This window comes from Molothrus aeneus, unplaced genomic scaffold, assembly GCF_037042795.1.
Source record: "Molothrus aeneus isolate 106 unplaced genomic scaffold, BPBGC_Maene_1.0 scaffold_35, whole genome shotgun sequence".
Classification (NCBI taxonomy): domain Eukaryota; kingdom Metazoa; phylum Chordata; class Aves; order Passeriformes; family Icteridae; genus Molothrus; species Molothrus aeneus.
The window spans coordinates 1,258,607-1,279,208 of record NW_027099016.1 but is presented as its reverse complement, the minus strand read 5'-3'; the positions used below and the strand labels follow the sequence as shown (position 1 = coordinate 1,279,208).

Below are 20,602 nucleotides of genomic sequence, written 5' to 3'. Positions count from 1 at the left end.
TTGCCTGTTTCTGAAGGGACTTTCTGAAAGGTTTTCTGACTGCTTTTGTCCCAAGTGCTGCACGGCCTCCTGCCCTGGATAACCCTGGCAGTTGTGTTGCCTTGTTCTGGAGGGAATGGTGGAACTGATGAGTTCAGAAGCTGAACCAGCTGGGGCCAAGTGTTGTGATTCCACATTGATCTGGGCTGTTGCTAAACTGCATTTTTCACCTGCTTGCCATCTAAGGCCTCTCCTTTCTCACAGGTGTCTCCTTCCCCTTTAGACTGTGCAGATTCCAAGGGCTGTGCAGCCTGGCAGGAATGTCTCTCCATCTGATTCTGTCCTCACTGACAAGTGACCTGGAAACAAAACTCCACTCCAGGCTTTTCCATGGGGGAATTGAGCTCTGCACTTTCATCTCCATGCCATTGTTTTCCTCTTCCAGCTTCCTTGTGGATGGAGATCTCTGGCTGGTGATGGAATACATGGATGGAGGAACTTTGCGGGACGTTGTCAGACAGACACGCATGGCTGAAGGAGAGATGGCAGCTGTCAGTCGGGAGGTGAGGGATCCTGCTTGTCACTCCCATGGCTGGGACATGATGGTCCTTCCAAACAGGGCGTGAGAACAGGAGTGGCTCCATGCTCAGGGCTTTGTTTCTGAGTTGTTTTCATGAGCTGGAGAAGAAAGAGCCTCTGCAGTGAACGGCCTGCCAGCATCACTGCACTTCTACTCTGTTCTTGTTCTCTCTCCTGCTGTTGTGGTACTCTCTGTGTGCTTTGGATTTGATTTGCTGTTCTCAGCTTTGCCTTGAGCCCTTTGCCTGGAGCTTGTGTGCACTGCACTCCTGGCCTGTCACAGCAAAGCTGCTGCTGGCAGAATTCTGAGCTGTCCTTCTTGGTGTGATATATTCCGGCCCTTGATTTTTGCCCTTGTGTTTCTTGTTCTCTCTCAGTGTCTGCAGGGCCTGGATTTCCTCCATTCCAACCGGGTGATCCACAGGGATCTGAAGAGCTCCAACATCCTCCTGGGCATGGACGGCTCTGTCAGGCTGGGTGGGTGTTCCTGGCCAGGCACGGCGCTCCCGGGCTGCGGGGCTGGGGCTGCTTCCCAGGGAGGGCCAGAGCCCCACAAGGGCTGCTGGGGGCACTGCCCGGCCCCTGCTGCCAGCTGAGAGCGGCTGCCCCAGCAGAGAGCTCAGGAGAGGAGCAGGGGGCCAGCAGTGCCTTTGCTCTGGCCATGGCCCTTCCAGAGGGGCAGCAGTGGGAATCTAAAGCTCCAAGGGAATCAGTAAAAGCCACTGCAGGAAAGCTGAGGGTTTCTTGAAGGACCCAGTTCCATCTTTCCTTGGCTACAGCCCTGAGGGCTTTTCCAGCTGACTTCACTACTGCATTCTCAGACTGAGCATGGGGAATCTTTGTGCTTGGTTTCCTCATTGCAGCTGCCTTTGACAGGGTTTGTTTCTGTCCTCAGCTGATTTTGGCCTCTGCGCTCAGCTCAGCCCTGAGCAGGACCAGCGCAGCTCCATGGTGGGCACTGCTCACTGGATGGCCCCAGAAGTTGTGACCAGATCTCCTTATGGCCCCAAGGTGGACATCTGGTCCTTTGGCATTGTGACCATCGAGATGGTGGAAGGAGAACCTCCTTACTTCAGGGAAACGGCGGCCATGGTAAGAGGCAAATTCTCCAGGGGCTGCAGAGGCTGCGAGCACAGGGGGACCCTGCACTGGGAGCAGCAGCTGGAGGTTTCTGCACATGGGAAGGGAATTCCCAGAGGACTTGTGCCTCCACACAGACAAATGTTCTGCAGTCTCCAGCAACAATTTGCTTTGGGCTTTTCATTGTTGCAGCTCTTCTAGCTGAGAGGATGACCTGGAAATATGAAGCAAGTGCATCAGCTCTAATGTTATCTTGCAAGAAAACCCCACACCATCCCCAAATCCCAGCCCCAAACCCAACAAGATTTCTGCAGGAGTTTCTAAAAGACATTTTGCAAGATGATCTCCCCTGATTCTTCTCACTGGGAAACTTGTTGAAAACATGAAGATGATGGTTGAACATCCCCATAGTCTAACATATTTCTTTCCTAGTCCAAGCTACTTTTTCTGTGTCACCAAGCCTGAGCTTTCAGCATCACAAACCTCCTGTTTCTTGCCTGGCAGTTTCTGGGATGGGGCATCAGGAATGCATTTACTTGAGTGTCAGTGGCACTGCAGAGATGCGCTTGATGGAAGAATCCTCTGAAATAACACAGGCAGTCCACACTGAATCTGGAAAATGGCTTTTAAAGCTGGTGTCCATATTTGGAGAAGCAAAATGGGCTATTTCTGATGGAGGTTCCTACTAACAAAGCCCGCCAATGAAACTGGCTCTCAAGGCGAGATCATTTGGATGTTGCAGTGGCTGTGGCAGCCGCAGGGTTTGGGTTTTTTGCTTGGCATAGCAAAATGAGCTCTGAGCAGCATCTCTGGCAGGGAGGAAAGTGCCCCTGGCGCTGGGGCTGAGGCCCCGGGGTGGATGTGAGCCCGTGTGGGTGTGAAGGGAGCTGGCAGAGCGCTGAGTTTGCTTTCCCTGCAGGCTCGCGCTCTGATCCGGCAGAACGGGACCCCGCAGCTGCAGGAGCCCCGGCGCCTGTCGGCTCTGCTGCGGGACTTCCTCGAGTGCAGCCTGGAGCCGGACGAGGAGCGGCGCTGGGCTGCCCAGGAGCTGCTGCAGGTGAGAGCCAAGGGCTGCAGGGGAAGCAGCAGCGCCAGGGAGGGGTTTTCTTGTGGGGCCCCCTCCGATAGTCTCCAGTCTCGCTGCGTTCCACGCGCAGAGCGAGCAGAATCCTCGCCTGCTGTGGCCTGGCAGGCTCCTTTCGAGCTCATCTGGACCTGGTGCCCCACAGCAAGCAGGGACATCTTCAAGCAGCTCAGGGGGCTCAGGGCCCTGCCTCACCTGAGCTTGGATGTTTCCAGGCAGGAGGCACCTCCCACATCTCTGGGCACCTTCTGTCAGTGTTTCCCCACTCTCCCGGTTAAAAAATTCTTCCTTAGATCTAATCTGAGCCTGCTTCCCTCGATTTTCAAACCATTTCCCTGTCCCTCTCCTGGAACAGAGCCTGTGAGGAACTTGACTCTGGAAAGTAACAGTTCATTTCTTTATTTTTTATCCTTTGGACAGCACCCATTTTTATCATCAGCCAAGCCTCTCTCCAGCCTGGCACTTGTGATCACTGCAGCAAAGCAACTGAGGGAGCAGCAGAGGAGATGAAGTACTTGAGGACAGCTTCTTGTTACAGTAGTTAGGACAACTAGTTAGTCATGGTAGTAAGCACTGGTAGTTAATTATGGTAGTTAGCACTGGCAGTTAGTTAGGGTAGTTAGCATTGCTAGTTAGTTATGGTAGTTAGAGCAGCCTGTTTGTTATGGCAGTTTTTTGAATAAAAACTCTCTTAAACCTCAACTCCCTTGACGTGTCCCTTCCCACTCCCGCCGTGACTCAGCTGCCCGGAGCAATGTGAGGGGAGAGCGGGCCCAGCCTGGCCCAGAGCTGAGCCCCAGCAGAGCCCTGGCAGAGCCCAGAGCAGCCTCGGCACCTGCAGAGTCAGCCTGGAAGGAGGCGCTTGGAGCCTTCTCGGCTGCACCCGGTTCTTGGTTACAAACTGTGTGTGCTGGAAAATGCCACCGGCTCTGCAGGAGGGCAGAAGGGGCCTGGGGAAGGCCCAGGTGCTCCATGCAAGGGAAAAACCTGCCCTGGGTTTGTTATAAATAACTAGGTAGTGTTGGCTTTTGCTATTATGTATTGACTTCTGCAAAATATTCTTAATCACAACAAATTTGATATAGTACAGTTTGTAATCACTTTTCACTGCTTTTGCTATAGTATAATTTGTCAGCTTTTTGTGGCCAATGCCCTGGCCCCTGTGTAGCTCATATCCTCAGAACATCATTTATGGATGATATTTTAGTTAGTGGACAGTGTGAAAAACATACTTTATAGTTTTGGCTTTTGCAAAATATTAAAGTGGATGCAATGTGTTGTGCATTAGAATGTTAACTTTTACAGATGTAGCTGTAGTTGGGAAATAAGAACTAATGCTTTTATTTTTGTAACTAACTGACAATAACAACTCAGAGATATTTGTGAAAGAGCTAATGTTCATTTAAAGTACTTGTGGAAATAGCTAAAAGCGTCTGCATGGTCAGACAACATCTAAGGAAGGGATGTGATGAGGACCCCTGCCACTGACCCTTCCACTGTCAATAACTGTCACCTGCTGAAACCACAGAACAGGGGCCCTTGTGAGGCAGTGACACACAACCCTCAAAACAGCAAACCACGATTCCTGCACGTGCTCTAAAAAGGCGACCTGGGGGTCAAACCAACCTAAAGAATTCCTGGAACATGTAAATGAGTTCAAGGAAATGTTTGAATATGTATAATCATTATGAATATGTATTTGAGGAAGAGGAGGGACAAAGGCAGATCGAGGCTGAACTGAGGGAGCCAGGCCATCGATCTCTGCCTGAATTCGCAGCCCCCACCTGTGGGATCATCACCCTCCCCATCGCGCCGGTGAATGGGGAGGGGGAGCTCGGCCCGGATATCCCGGGGGGTCCCTGGGTTGGGTTTTTGGGGGGATGTTTGGAGAATGAAGAAGTCCAAGGCTGAGCAGAAAAGGCCCCTTGGGGGGACATCGGGGGGTGGCGGTGGCGGCTGCCGGCAGAGGCAGCCTGGAGGAGCAGAGCCCTGTGTGCCCCAGGAGCCCAAAGTGGGGAGCCCAGAGAGGGGGAGCGCCGCCATTGGCGGGAGCCTCAAGAGCCTGGAGAGGGGCAGGGGGGACTCCTTGGAGCCGCTGCAGCCCAGAGCAGAGAATGAGGGGAGAAGGGAGCCCGGGAGCCCAAACAGCCCCGGCATCCCGAAATGGGGAGAGCGAAGCGGGGGGAGCTTTTGGCATTGCTGGGACTGCCCGCAGCCTGGGCAGGGCGGGCACCGAGGAGTAGGGGGACCCCCAATCCAAGCGTGAGCCCAGCAGCTGGGACAGGGGGGAACCCCCGAACACCAGAGGGGAGGGACCAGGGACAGGGAACTCCTGGGTGGCTTTTTCAGGGCTGAATCTTGGTGTTTGGGAGGTTTTTCTGGAGCCAGATGGCCGGTGACTTGTAGAGATGGAGTCGGGCAGAGGGACCTTCAAACTCAACGTGTGTTGGGGAAGATGAAACAGGAAAGCCTTATAAATATGATTGTCTGGCAAAAGATTTTGACAATATAGAAAGTATAAGGAAGATTGAAATGAAAGCAAGCTTTGAGATACCTCAGTTAGTGAACAACTGGAAAACAATGGTGTGGCCCAACTGAAGGTAATCCCCTTTTGATGGAACAATTCCCTCTGCTTGCAGACAGATCCAAGGGTCAGAGCAGACCCTACTAGCTCAGCAGAAGGGGTCCAAAGAGGAGTTTTTAGCATTTAAAATGTAACACAGTATGGTGATGTAGTGATTCTTACAGGCTGTATGTAAATGCTCTAGGATTTGTATCTTGTACTAGATTGGTTAGTGAGAAATAGAATATTCAACACAGAAGAAGATTTATTGTATTGTAACGGGAACCTTACTCTCTTACGCTCTTCCCCTTTTACTGTCTTACCCTCTCACCCTCTCTACCCCTCTCTTCTCTCGGGCCTGCTCCGAGCTGTGCCTGGCAGCTCCAAGCAGGGCCCTGCACCCAGGCCCTTTGCAATAAACCGCAAGTTCCAGGGCCTGGCTGCAGAGATCTCTCATCTCCGTCCGTCCCGACCGTCCTACCCCCTGACGCTCCTACAAACGCACTCATCCCTTGTTTTCCCCAAACCAGGATTTCCCATTGCCAACCCCAGGGAAGCTGCGAGGAAGAGGAAGATGCCCCAGGACACTGGGGCAGGTGAGGAGGAAGTCAGTGCCCCTTTCCCCTCTGTGCTGCTCCATCTCCCAGCCCAGCACAGCCCCTGGCTGCAGCTCAGCCCTGGGGGGGATCTCCTTGCCCTTGCCTGTGGCACGGAGGCAAATCCCATCCTGTCCTTGTACTTCCTCCCCCAGAGCAGGAGCCAAGCATGGAGAGCAGGGAGGACAAATGCCTGCAGCAGAACCTGGTGGCAGAGGCCGTTTTGAGCAGCTCCACGGCGCAGGAAGCCAACGGGGAGGAAAAGCCCCGGAGATGCCGCACGAGGACGGGCTGCAAACGCAGATGGCGGGGATGTGAGGGGGAAAGAACCAGCCTGGGCCGGGAAGGCGGCCGGAGATGGAGCCAGAGCTCGGAGCTGGTGCTCCATGACTGGGAGAAGCCCCATACATGCGTGGATTGTGGGAAGAGCTTCAGGTGGAACTGTGACCTGATTGTGCACCAGAGAACCCACACTGGGGAACGGCCCTACGAGTGTGGGGAGTGTGGGAAGTGCTTCAGCCAGAGCTCCAGCCTGATCAAGCACCAGAGGATCCACACTGGAGAAAGGCCGTACAAGTGTTCTGAGTGTGGGATGCACTTCAGCCAGAGGATCAGCCTGATCAGGCACCAGATGACCCACACTGGGGAGAGGCCCTACGAGTGTGATAAATGCAGGAAGAGGTTTCAGACCAGCTCCAATCTCCTCCTGCACTATTGGATTCACACGGAGGAGAGGCCCTTCCAAAGCCCTGAGTGTGGGAAGGGATTCAGGCAGAACTCACCCTTGTCACCCACCGGCGCATCCACACTGGGGAGAGGCCCTACGAGTGTGATAAACGTAGTAGGAGGTTTCTGACCAGCTCCTCTCTCTTCCTGCACTATCGGATTCACACAGAGGAGAGGCCCTTTCACTGCCCCGACTGTGGGAAGGGATTCAGGCAGAACTCCCACCTCATCACCCACCAGCGCATCCACACAGGAGAGAGGCCCTATGAGTGTCCCCAGTGTGGGAAGAGCTTCTCACAGAGCTCTAACTTGACCAGACACCAACGGAGGCACCGGTAAGGGAAGCCCTGCGAGTGCCCCGAGTGCGGGCAGAGCTTCGTGTGCTGCTCCAGCTCCATCCCCCACTGGAGGAGGCACTTTGGGCACAGCCCTGGTCACTCACATTCCCTGTGATCCATGTTGGGAACACACCTGGCTGCTTCTCCTTTTGGTTTGGTCTTAATTTTGCTCTGCTTCACCTTCATTCTTTAAAAACACCCAAAAGTGGGTTAAATGAAGGAAATTGATTGAATATATCTGCAGTTCCATAATTTCTCAGTTGTTTTAGAGGGAATTTAGGATGTGGGGACACGTTCTGTGTGGAGTGCTGCTGTTGCTAAGAGGCGGGAATTTGATCTCACCCTTCTTGTGTTGCTAAGAACTCCTCCCCTGACCCAAACCCCAACTCCACCCTTGGGATACCCTATAAAAACTCCACAGCCCTTTTGCCCTGTCTTTGGGGGGTAAGAAATGGATTCCCAGAGGATCAGCCTTTTCCCACTGGATTCCCAGAAGATCAGCCATTTTGCCACAGGATTCCAAGAGGATCGACCTTCTTCACTGGATTCCCAGAGGATTCTGACTCTGTCACTGGTTTTTTTTTGTTTGTACTAATGCATTTGTATTTTGAATTTTTCCTAATAAAGAACTGTTATTTTTACTCCCATAACTTTGCCTGAGAGACCCTTAATTTCAAATTATTTTAATAGAATATATTAATAATATTCTTATTTCTATTATTATTATTATTATTATTATTATTATTATTATTATTATTATTATTATTATTATTATTACTAATCAAAGGGATGGCGTTTGCATTTTCCATTTCAGTGGAGGCTCCTGAAATGGGGAGACACCCCCAAGGACAGGCCATGTAAAATAGTTCCTGAAATATGTAAATGAGTTTCTCAACATGCATGAGGGTCTATGAATATGCAACAGGCTGATGTACTTAAAACCAGATTAATTAAGGGGTGTCCCCGAAAATAACTGGGGGGTCTTGGTAGCCATAACAACCTTTGCTCGATGGTCCTTGTCTCCCATGACATTAGCCTATTGTATATTCATAGACCCTCATGCATATCCATAAACTACTTTACATATTCCAGGAAGAAAATTGGCATCATCCTGTTTGGGGGTCCCACCCCCCTCCCAGCTCAGTTTTGGGATCCCGTACTCATCCCAGCTCAGCTGGGGGGCCCATTCCCCTCCCACCTCAATTTGGGGGTCCCATCCCCCTCCCAGCTCAATTTTGGGGTCCCAGCCCCCTCTTATCCCCATTCTCCCTCCCCTTTCCGATCGTTTCCTCAATTCCCTTCCCCGGGTTTGGTTTTGGGGGCTCCAGGCCCCTCCTGCTCCGTTTTGGGGTCCCGACCCCGTTTTGGATTATTTTGGGGTCCCCAGCCCATCCCCAGGGTCACCTTCCCCCCCTCCCCAAATTCCGCTCCTGGCAACTGATGAGTCATCAGCGAGACACGCTCTGATTGGCTGGAAATTACCCCGCGCCGTCTCTGATTATTGAACGCGGTGAGAGGCCTTGGTCTGTGCCTGGCAACTGATGAGTCAGAGTCGGCCCGGGCGCTGATTGGCTGAAAATCGCTGAGCGGGGCCAGTGCTCTGAGTTTCTGCCCAGCAACTGGATTGTCATCCGTGCTGCACGTTCTGATTGGTCAGTATCTGTTTTGGGGTGGGGATTAAGGAACTGGGGTTACTTGGGGTTTCTTTGGGTTTATTTGGTGTTATTTATGGACTATTTGGGGTTTATCTTGGGTTTTACTTGGTTTATTTTTGTTTCTTTGGGCTTCTTTGGAATTAATTTGGTTTATTTGGAAGTATTTGGGTTTGTTTGGGCTTATTTGGAAATATTTAGGCTTATTTGGAAATATTGGGGGTTCTTGGGGTTTATGTTGATTTATATGGGGGTTTTTTAGGTGTATTTGAAATCATTTGGGATTTTTTGGGTTAAATTTGGCTTTTTTTTTTTGGTTTTTTGTGGTTATTTGGATTTGTTTGGGGTTATTTGGGGGACTTTTACGTATTGTTTGGCATTTTTTGGGGTTTTTTTGTCGGGTTCGGCTGTCTGTCTCTGCCCGGATGAGTCTGGACTCTTCAGCTTTTCGATCTTCAGATTGTTTATTGTTTCTTATCTACAAAATTTTCTGTCTGCCCAACAGAGGTCTGATCTGCAAGGCAGCCAAGGGCACTCTGACCACCCACGAGGCGGTCATGTCTTTTTATACTAAAATCTATGTACATGATATTTACCTTTATTTTCCAATACCTTTCACCCATGTTGGCAAGTGCACTTTCACCATAAACCAATCCCCAAGTGCCAACATCACCACAGGAGATGGAAGACAAGAAGAAGAAAGAAGGACGAGACACACCCTGATCCCTCCATCTTGTCTCCATAACCCCCCTGTACCAAAAACCTTAAAGTTTATATTTCACCCTCTAAATGTGTCCCTTTTACACCCTTCACTCTAAAGTGATTCTCATGTCCTCAAACTGCTGTCACTTCTGTGGATGGATCAAAATCAAGCCACCAAACACTCTTGGCAACATTCCAGGATTTCCGAGACCCCCAAGGGTTCTCCTGGCATCTCTGGACATCGGGAGCGATGTGCTGAGTTCCCACAAACTATTAGAATAGCTGCATGTAAAAAGACAGCACACAGGTGTGAAAGATTTGTACAAGGAAGCTCTGGCCCAGCGTTGGCCTGTCACCAAGGAAAGGTGTAAAACATGCGTATCAGCCTGTGAGCAATCGCAGACTGGAGACTGGAGAGACATCCTTTGGAAGATGACCCTCTGCATTTCAGAAAGGGTAAAGGCTTATGGGACGCGTGGCAGGTAGACTATATTGGACCCTTTAAGAAGTCAGGAGTTAAACACTTTGTGCTGGTAGGAGTAGAAATGTATCTGGGATGGTCCAGGCCAATGCTTTTAAAAGAGCTACAGGTGATAATACTGTTAAAGCATTGCAGGGATGGTTTGGAATTTTCCCAAAACCACAGGAAATTCAATCTGATAATGGGTCCCACTTCACTGCTAGAATTGTACAGGATTTGGCAAAAAATGAAGGAATTAAATGGACTTTTCACACTCCTTACTACCCTCAAGCTAACGGGATCGTGGAAAGGACCAATGGTCTTTTGAATGACTTTTGAAACCAGAGGAGGGAAATTGGGATGTTCGGTTATGGGAAGCTGTGAAAAGTGTGAATGACAGATGGGGGGGTAAATGGGTGTCCCAAAATCACTGCCTTTTGCCCCATAGCTCCAAGATAATTGCCTCTCTAGGGAGACCAGATGATTTCAAGATTCCAGCACATTACCCTGGACAACCTGTTCTGGTGGACCTCCCTACTGTAGGGGAACTACCACTAGTGCTAAAAACCCCTCTGAATAAACATGCATGGGTAGCCTCTGATGCTCTAGGGAGAGAGCATTGGATAAATACACACTGGATAATTCCATCATTCTAACTTTTTCTGTCCCTTAGTGGCAGGATTCTGTCGTGTTTACTTTTACAGAAGAACACTGAGGGTCATGAGGATCATCTGAACCATGATAACACTGGTGATACTTTTCTGCATCCTACCACAATTCCATGGACAGAATCCTGCTGAGTGGTCGTGGTCTGAAGCTACCATCCATCACACTAATGTTCTAGGATCATATCCCCAGTGTCACCACCTGAACCTAGAGCCTATAGTGCTGCATGACTCTGAGATATATCGCCCAAGTGAGTGGGGATGGGATCAGAAGGACTGGACTAGAACCCTAACTGGAACAATTGGTGAGTCGATTGTGGTAGCGTGCAGAAAAGTGGAAGGATCTCTCTATGAGAAAGCCACCTCCATTGCAGGTGCTGGAAATTTTTTAGAACCAGCTGGAAAAAACTATTTGCACATCCCTACAACAGAACTGTGTCCTACGACAAAGTGGGAGTGTACCAAACAAATTCCCCTCACTCTGTGCTGCCGGCAGGAGTACGTTGGTAACTACACTTTAGGCCCCAGAACCAACAATGCAATTACAAAGGATTGTAGAAATGAGTCTACTGCTTTCTGGCATAATTTTACTTTAGCCAAACCAACTTATGTGACATGCCGTTGGCAAAATAACTTGACAAATCCATAAAGTTTAAAAGGCCTGGTTTACAAATTTAAGATAAACACTATAACAAAGTCCACATTGAGTACAGTAGTCACACCCCAGTGGGTAGAAAGGACTGAGAGCACCCTTAGTCAACTTGATACTGAATGGCCTTGGTCCCAGGCTTTTGTTCATTTTTCCAGATCCATGGGAAACGTGAGGGATTTAAACCTATCAACTGTCATTATGCATGAAAATCAGATATACACTAGGCAGGAATGGGAAAACCAAAAAACCTGGCAGCTTCAAGGGATAGTGGGGAAAAAAATTAGTATAGGATCCAAATGATTAACGGAACTACCCATAGTAAAACAATCTCAATCGGTGTTTTGACAGATCAAACAAATAAGCATGAAAAGGTTTGTACGCACCCAAGCTTACAGGATTGTTGGCACAATTTTACATTGGCACAAACCATAGAAGTGGTTTGACTTTGGTCCAAAAAATGAAGGCCTGTAGGGCCTACATTTTAAGTTTATAGTAAATGCTATAGCCCAACTTGTTACAATTTACACCACCACCACTCCAGCCCAACCACCGCTTATGCTTAGCCCAAGAATTTTTGAAAATGGACCAGATATAATTAGGAAAACAGGACAACAACAAATACTGTTCAATCCAGCATGGTCTCTTAAACAAGTCAAATTGCTGATGCAAAATAATGTCTCAGAAATTCAGCCAGCCTGTTCGCCTTTTTTGAAAACTTCCTTTGAGGGTTGGATGACCTGGTTGCAAAAGCGGAACTCTTTTAAAAGACGGACGCTAAGAGACATAACCGGTGTTGTGGGAACAGGATTGGGAATTCTAAAGAGTATTGATTCAGAAGTATTAATGAATAAAATTGGCTGCTACAACTAGAGATTTGACCAAATTACAACAACCACTGCAGTCATTGGCTTTAGGAACACACCAGTGGCTGCTATCAAACATTTTGCCAAATTGGGAAAAGATAAATGTAAATGACCACAAATTGGTAATTGATACACTCGGTGCTACACAGAACAACATTTCTTTGGCTCTCAGCTGTATCCAGGCACAATTGTGGATGCAGTCAGTTGCTGCCTCAATTATAAGAGAAGGTGAAGAAGGCACTTTTCCTACTGAAATTGGGAAAATAATCTGGGACAGTGCCACTGATTTTGAAAGAGAATTCCAATCCTGGTGGAACTTAGTGAATTTAACTTACAATCCCATTACAAACACAGCCATGGCTTTTGTGTTAACCATACGTAATGCCTCAGTGCATTTGATATTTCCTATGATTGCATTAGGGCTGAATGATGATGGAGCTGTTCTCTATCCTTATGAGCATCAGGAATGGGCCCGTCAAATGGGTGAGAAATGGCAAAATGTTAATTTAGAATCTTGTCTTGTCCGAGAACAACAAGGGCTCATCTGTGAAAGCAATGCAATCATAGCTCAAGACATTTTTTCAGACACAGAGCAAAATATCTGTCATTTTGAAATTCATCCTAATGAGGCTTCTGAAACAGTCCTTGTATATATAGGCAACAGGTGTGCATGCTTCAGAACTGCTTGTGATTTGGTATTAGTAGAGAATGTTGTAGTAGATACTAAAAATTATTCAAATGTTTGTGCTTGTAACTTTACCAAGATTACAGGATGTGATTTCTTTTATGAAGCTCCAGTTACCTCTCACTACCTATTGCAATCCAACTACACACTGATTCACAAACTGATGCCTACTCCTATCAGGATGAACCTCACTTTGGTAAGTCAAGTGCTGCTCCATCAAGCCTTGGTAGAAATCCTCAAAAAGATAAAGAAAAACGGACAGAAGACCTGGTGACTGTTCATCATAATGTGAGACAGATACACTGTGTTATGGAGAGGGTAAAGAAAGATGCCGAGCACAGGTGGTGGGATACCCTCTTTGGGTGGTCACCTACTGCCACGAGTGTCCTGAACAGTGTGTGTCAACCCATCGTTACCCTTTTGATTCTAATTGTGCTTGGTTTTATCTTGTCATCAGCCCCATTCGTTATGAATTGGAGGATGATGAAACGGCTGACAAGATTGATGTCTATAGTCAATGCACACAACTTGGCTGATGTCCTCTACACTGTGGACATCCCCAAGTCAATTGGCACAAGGCAATTACGAATTAAGCATTTGCGTTTTAAAGCAATCCTTGATTCCCATTTATGATTTTGTGAGAATTACTTTCAATTTTTAGTGAATTGTTTTAGAAAATAATTTTAAAGTTAATGCTTATATTATGATTTGTTCATTGTTTTGCTTTTGATTATTTGTTATTTGTTTCAACCATTTGAAAATTGTTACAAAAATAATACTATTTTAATTAATTAACTATTAGAGTTAATTCCCAATATTGCCGGATGGAACGTGCCTGGGGTCGTCTGGCCTTGCTGCTGGACCAAAGGTGGCAGCTGTGGTGGTCTCACCCCAGAGACACCCCTGGCTAGCTGGGTATTGAAGCTGGCGCTTGGGACAAGTCCAGGCAAGCAGGAACTCAGGTTTACCTCTGGTGGAAAGACTTTAGGCGATGGTGAAGGTAAAAGGAGACGGGTCCTGCTGGAGGTTTTGATCCAGAGCTTTATTCCTAAGTCACAGACCTCTGACTGTTGCAACAGCTCCAACAGAACTCAGAACCACGTGGTCGCTGTGTATTTTAAGCCCGGGGAGAGGGGGAGGGAAGGGGTAGGTATGGCACCAACCAGGTGGGAGGGGGGAAGTCTCAGGGGACAAGTGACACCTGGATAGCCCAATGTTGCCAGGGCTGAGAAGCATCTTTTGAACTTTGCCAATCAGATGATGCCCTTGCTGGAATGTTAAGCTTGACGGACAGCACTTAGCAAGGGGGCAAGGGGGAGGGGAAGGGAGAGGTTGTTGGCACACCTGAGGGAGGAACTGGGATAGCTGAAACAGAGTATTACATCACGCTGCAACAATTAACCATTTTGAAAATTGTTATGAAAATAATACTGTTATAATCGATATTAATTATGTTTGTTTATTGTCTCCCTTTCCCCCCTCTTTTTCCTATCCTTTCTTTTCCTCCTTTTTCTCTTTCTCTCTCTTTCTTCTCTCTGTCATACTGTCCCTATTTTTCCGGGTTATACTACCAACGTACGGCCAGTCCTGAAGACTCATCAATGATACTCCAGAGCGCTGCTGATAAAGATCCCTCAAGACAATTGTGAGTCACGGGGTCGTGTGAGAGTCTGTCTGAAATATCCCTCATCTGCCTCATGATCGTCATTGCGGGGGGGCACTGAAAAACAGACCCCTCCTGTCTGAAGTTTCTGATCCTGTAGGGGAAAGTCATATGCCTGAGACCTGAGAGTGTTGCTCAATTATTGTTTTCACAGGTGCATTTGCTATATGCTACCCTGAGCTCAAAGGGCATTTTGCCCTTTTGCACAATAGCTCTGGAATTCTCCCCGCCTCTCGGCCTGGCTGAACTTCTCCTAGGCTTTAGGGTGGTTCCCCCCAAAGAAGATGCCTCTCGCTCGTTCATAACCACCATGACAGACAAACCGAGATGTAAGAAGCCTCTTCATCAAGAGACCGAGACATGAAATCCCCATGTGAGAAGGCCCCCTCTCACCTTCTTCCAGAGACTGGGACTGAAACCCCCAACCCGGGAGAGGTGTGCAGTGGCGGGGGAAGGAAAGCTGCCCAAAGCAAGATGGATGTTGCAGGTGCAGGCAGTCAACCACGAAAACAATGGCTCTCACCTACTGCCAAACATGGACTGTGTGTACCCCTTTCCAAACACCATTCTTTCCCCCTGAAGATACAGTAAACTACCTTTGATTTGGTTGCAAAATCCATCCCCCCTTCCCCCATCAAAAAAGAGTGTAATTGGGGTCCAGATGAACTGCACCTCTGAGATCTCCCTGGACGCGGCCTGGTGAACTCCATGGGCTGGACATGGAGGGACTTGGCAGTTTGACGTTTGGTAGCTATATACCCATTCTTTTTCCTCCCTCTTTTCCCTTATTTTTTCCTTTTTTCCCTGATTCCTTCCCAAGGCATTTTTGCTGTGGTTATTTCAATAAAGGTGCATTTGTTTTGATTGTCACTGCAAACCCCCTTGTACCATGTCAGTTCTTTTGCACCCTGAGATCAATCCACGAACCATCACGAAACCCATTCATAAGGACAGATCGTGACACACCCAAGCTGCGTCCCCGGCATCCGCCCGCCTCTCCCAGCCCCAGAGCCCCCTTTCCGTGACCCAGGGACCCCCTGAACCCCCTTTTCTGCCTTTCCCAGCTCCCAGACCCCACTTCCCTGAACAATGGAGACTCCTGGACCCCTTTTCTGGGCTCAGGGACCCCCTGGATCCCCCAGCCCGCCTCTCACAGTCCCTTCCTGGAACCTTGGACCCTTCCCGGCTCTCCCGGTTCTGCTTCCCGGCTCTCGGACGCCCCCAGACCGCCCAATCTCTGCGTGCCCCCAGTTCTCCACCCCCTGTGCGTCCTGCGGGGGGGTCCTGGCAGGTCCCGGGGGGGTTCAGGGGAATTGCCAGGGTTTGCTCTGTCCCCTCTCCCTCCCCGCGCTGCCCCGGTCACTTTCGCGTCTCCCAAGCTGCGGCACCGGGACCCGCCCGGGGACCGGGGACTGCCCCGGCACCGGGACCCCCCTGAACCGCAATTCCTGGGCATGGGGACCCCCGAACTTCCATTTCCGGGCGAACCCCCCTTCCTGGGCACAGAGACCGCCTTGAACGTTCATTTCGGGGCACTGGGAGCATCCCTGTACCCCCTTCCCCAGCCCCAATAACCCCTGCACCCCCTTATCTGGAGCCTGGAACCCCCTGAACCCCAAATCCCGGGCATGGAAACCCCCCTGAACCCCCATTTATGGGCACCGGGACCCCACTGCATCCCCTTATACAGCACTGGGAGTCCTTGACCCCCCCATTCTGCTGCACCAGGACCCCCGTGCACCCCCATATCCAGGACTGGAACCCTCCCAAACCCTCCATTCTCAGGCACAGGGACCCCCCTGCACCCCCTTATCCGGCACCAAAGCCCCCCTGCACCCCCTTTCCTGGCCCTCCCCCATCTCAGACACCCCAGCCCCCGCTTTTCCTTGGGCGGGGCCAGGGCTGTGGGCGGGGCCGCAGCGGAGCAGCGCCATGGCTCCAGCGCTGGCTCTGGGGCTGCTCCTGGGGCTCCTGGGGGACCCGGGGGGCGCGACCAAAGGTGAGTGGGAACCCCGAAACGGGGAAACTCCTGAAGTTCCATTTCCGGCCACCGGAAATGCCCTAGACTTCCATTCCTGGGCAGGGGAACCCCCCTGTACCCCAATTTTGAGTCTACTGACCCCTCTCAACCCCCTTCGCCAGACCCGGAACCCCATTCCTGGACAGGAAAACCCTCCCGAACCGCCATTCCCAGGCATCAGAATCCACTGAGCCCCCATTCCTGGGCGCCCATGTCCGGGCACCGAGACCCCCCTGTACCCTCTTCCCCGGCACCGGGACCTGCTCGTCCTGCGGGGGGAGGTGTCTCAGGATGTCCAGGAGGGTCCCTGGGGGGATTCTGGGCCCCAGGACCCCCCTGAATTTTCAGTTCTGGGCACTGGGACCCCCCTGCACCCCCTTATCCAGTACCAATTCCCCCCTGCAACCCCTTTCCCATCCATCCTGCCTTCCCCAGTCCCCAGACCCCTCTTTTCCTTGATCCTGAGACCCCTGGACTTCCATTCCTTCTTTTCTCAGTCCCCAGCCCCCCCATTTCTCTGCATCAAGGACCCCCAGATTCCTATTCCCAGGTCTCCCCACCCTGTGACCCCTCATTCCTTGGCACTGGGGACCCCTGGATCCCCTTTCCTGGGCATATGCATCCCCTGGAACCCCCATGCCACTTTCCCAGTCCCTGTACCTCCTCTCCCCCTTTCCATAACCCTGGAACCCCCTGAGCCCCCATTCCTAGACACCAGGACCCCCTGCAGGCCCTTTCCTGTCCATCCCACCTCTCCCACCCTGCACACCCTTTCCTTGGCCCCAGGATCCCCAAACCCCTTCCCAGCTCTCCCAGTTCCCCTTTCATTGATCCATGATCTCCTCAATCCCCCCAAATCTCCGTGTCCCCCCAGTTCTCCACTCCCTGCGTTACCTGCACGTGGTGGTGTCAGAGCCCAGCCCGGGGATCCCCCAGTTCATGTCCATTGGGTACCTGGATGGGATCCCCTTCGTGCACTACGACAGCGAGCGGGGCCGGAAAGTGCCGCTGATGCAGTGGATAAAGGATGGAGTCAAGCCAGAATATTGGATATGGGGACCCAGACCAATGTGAGGAACCAGCACAGTGATGTCAGGAACCTGAAGATACTGCGTGAGCGGTACAACCAGAGCAGCGATGAGTGAGGGGAGCTGTGGGACTGGAATGGGGATCCATAGGGCTGGAATGGGATCTGTAGGGCTGGGATCCATGGGGCTGGGATGGGATCTGTGGGGCTTGAATGGGAACTGTAGGGCTGGGGATTGGATCCATGGGGCTGGAATGGGATCTATAGGTCTCAGATGTGGATTCACAGGGCTCTAAGTGGCTGAAATGGGGATCCATTAGGTTGGAATGGGATATTTTGTGATCCACGGGTTGGGATATGGATCCATGGGGCTGGGATGAGATCCATGGGGCTGGGTTGGGATCCATGGCGTTGGGATGGGATCTGTGGGGCTGGAATGGGAACTGTAGGGCTGAGATGGGGATCGATGGGGCTGAGATGGGGATCCATTAGACTGGGATGGGATAGCTTGTCATTCATGGAGCTGGGATGGGATCTGTGCACTTGGGTTGGAATCCATGGGGCTGGGATGGGAACTGTAGATCCCCAGTGTGGATTCACAGGACTCCAAGGGACTGAAATGGGGATCCATTAAGCTGGGATGGGATATTTTGTGATCCATGGGTTGGGATATGGATCCATGGGGCTGGGATGGGATCTGTTGAGCTGGGATGGGATCCATGGGGCTGGGATATGAATCCATGGGGCTGGGATGGGATCTGTGGGGCTGGAATGGGATCTGTGGGACTTGGGTACAGATCTATGGGGCTGGGATGGGATCTGTAGATCTTGGATGTGGATTCACAGGGCTCCAAGGGGCTGAAAATGGAGATCCATTAGACTGGGACAGGATAGCTTGTGATCCATAGGGCTGGAATGGGATCTATGGGGCTGGAATGGGAACTGTAGGGCTGAGATGGGGATCCATGGGGTTAGGATGGGGATCCGTGGGGCTGGGATGGGATCTATGGGGCTGGAGTGGGGTCTGTAGGGCTGGGGTGAGCATCCATGGGGCTGGAATGGGATCTATAGGTGTCAGATGTGGATTCATAGGGCTCCAAGGGGCTGCAATGGGGATCCATTAGACTGGGATGGAATATCTTGTGATCCATGGGGCTGGGATTGGATCCATGGGGCTGGGATCTGTGGAGCTGGGATGGGATCTGTTGGGTTGACTTCCATGGGGTTGGGATGTGGATCCATGGGGCTCCAAGGGGCTGGGATGAGGCTCTGTGGGTCTCCATCAGACTCTGCGGCTCCAAAGGGCTGGAATGGGGCTCTGTGGGGCTGGGACACAATTCCAGGGGTCTCTGTGGGTACAATCCCCCCAGGTCTCCACACAAGGTTGAGGTCTCCACACAAGGTTGACAGTTTATGGCTGTGACTTCCTGTCCAATGGGAGTGTCCGTGGATCCCACCAGATTGGCTACGATGGGTGGGATCATATCTCCTTTGACCTGGGATTCAGGAGATTCGTGCCGGCCGACGGCGCTGCTGAGATCACCAGGAGACGCTGGGAACAGGAATTGAACGGGGTTGAGATGTGGACAAATTATCTGAACCACATCTGCCCAAAATGGCTCCAGAGGCACATCAGATATGGGCAGAAGGAGCTGGAGTGCAAAGGTGGGAGCAGAATTCCTGTGAGGGATTTGGGAATGGAGGACTTGGGAACACAGTATTTCCAGTGGGAATTCTATGGTCAGATCTCATCCCAATCCCATTCCACTGGGAATTCCATGGTCAGATCTCACCCCGATCCCATTCCACTGGGAATTCCATGGGCAGATGTCTGTCTCATGCTATTCCAGTGGGAATTCCATAGGTAGAACTCACCCCAGTCCCGTTCCAATGGGATGTCCCTCACCATTCCATGGATGTCCCTCACCATTATCCCATTCCAGAGCCCCCTGATGTCCATGTGTCCGGAAGAGAGGAACACAGGACGCTGATCCTGTCCTGCCACGTGTACGGATTCTACCCCAACACAATCGCAGTCAGCTGGATGAAGGGGGGTGAAACCTTGGATCAGGAGACGGAGTGGGGCGGGATCGTTCCCAACAGCGACGGCACCTTCCACACCTGGGCCAGGATCGAGGCGCTGCCGGAGGAGCGGGAGCAGTACCGGTGCAGGGTGGAGCATCCCGGAATGCCAGCGCCCAGGATCTTCGCTTGGGGTGAGGCTGGGAATGTGGGGATTGGGAATTTGGAATTCCTAAATGGGGATTCCCCTCCCCCTCCTCACTATCCCATCTCTCCGTGGTGGTCGCTGTGTCTGTCATCGCTGCCATCCTCATCCTCATCGTTGTCCTCATCAGATTCGGCGTCTGGAAGCTCCAATCTGGTAACACACGGGATGGGGGTCGGGAAGGGACACGGATCCACCCAGCACCGTTCTGGGAATCCTGTGCCACTGATGCTGATCCCACTTTGTTTCCACAGGGAGGAGGGACAGGAATGGATACAACCCGGCAGCCGGTGAGTTCCAATGGCGGATCCAGCTCTGGATCCCCTCTGTGCGGATCCCAGGATGGATCCTGGGGTTAATCCCAGTGTGTGATCCATGCTGGAATCTCATGGATCTTCTCTCTCTGCAGGAAAAGACATGGGAATGAATGGCTCCACTGTAGATACAGCATGGGATCAGGGTGGGATTCCAGAGGGAGATTGGGGCAGGATGGACAGACTGGGATTGGGGAGGGATTTTGGATCAGGGCAGGGGTCTAGAGTGGGATCAGGTGGAATTGTAAAGTGGGATTGGAGCTGGATTCTGGAGCAGTATCAGAAGGGATGGATGGAGCAGGATTGGGGCAGGAGTGATGGAGTGGGATCAGGGAGGGATTCCAGTGCAGGATTGGGTAGAATGGATGGAGCAGGATCAGGTGGGATCGATGGAGCAGGATTGGGGCAGGACTGGGGCAGGATCAAGTGGGATAGATGGATGGAGCAGGATTGGGGTGGGGTCAGGTAGGATTCTGGAGCAGCTCCCTCTCCCAAGGGGCTCCAGCCAGGTCCATCCTGTGGAATGGGGACAGGGACAGGGTGACACTGTGACCCTCTCTCATCTGGTAGTAATCACTACCTGAGGGATCCATGGGGCTGGGTCCGGCTCCTTCCCTCTTCCTGGGAAAGCTGAGAGCTGCCAGCAGAGCTCATCCCACTGCTCCCACCCACCTCACAGCTCTTGGTAACAGATCCATTTCCCCTTTTCCATGTCCCAGTGTTTTAA

General features: G+C 51.1%; 2 pseudogenes; both read left to right on the top strand.

Moving 5' to 3' along the window:
• The window catches only part of LOC136570612 (zinc finger protein 208-like), a 625,335-nt pseudogene that overhangs the window by 485,440 nt on the left and 119,293 nt on the right, over positions 1-20,602 (top strand).
• LOC136570654 (class I histocompatibility antigen, F10 alpha chain-like) lies at positions 16,220-19,920 on the top strand (annotated as a pseudogene).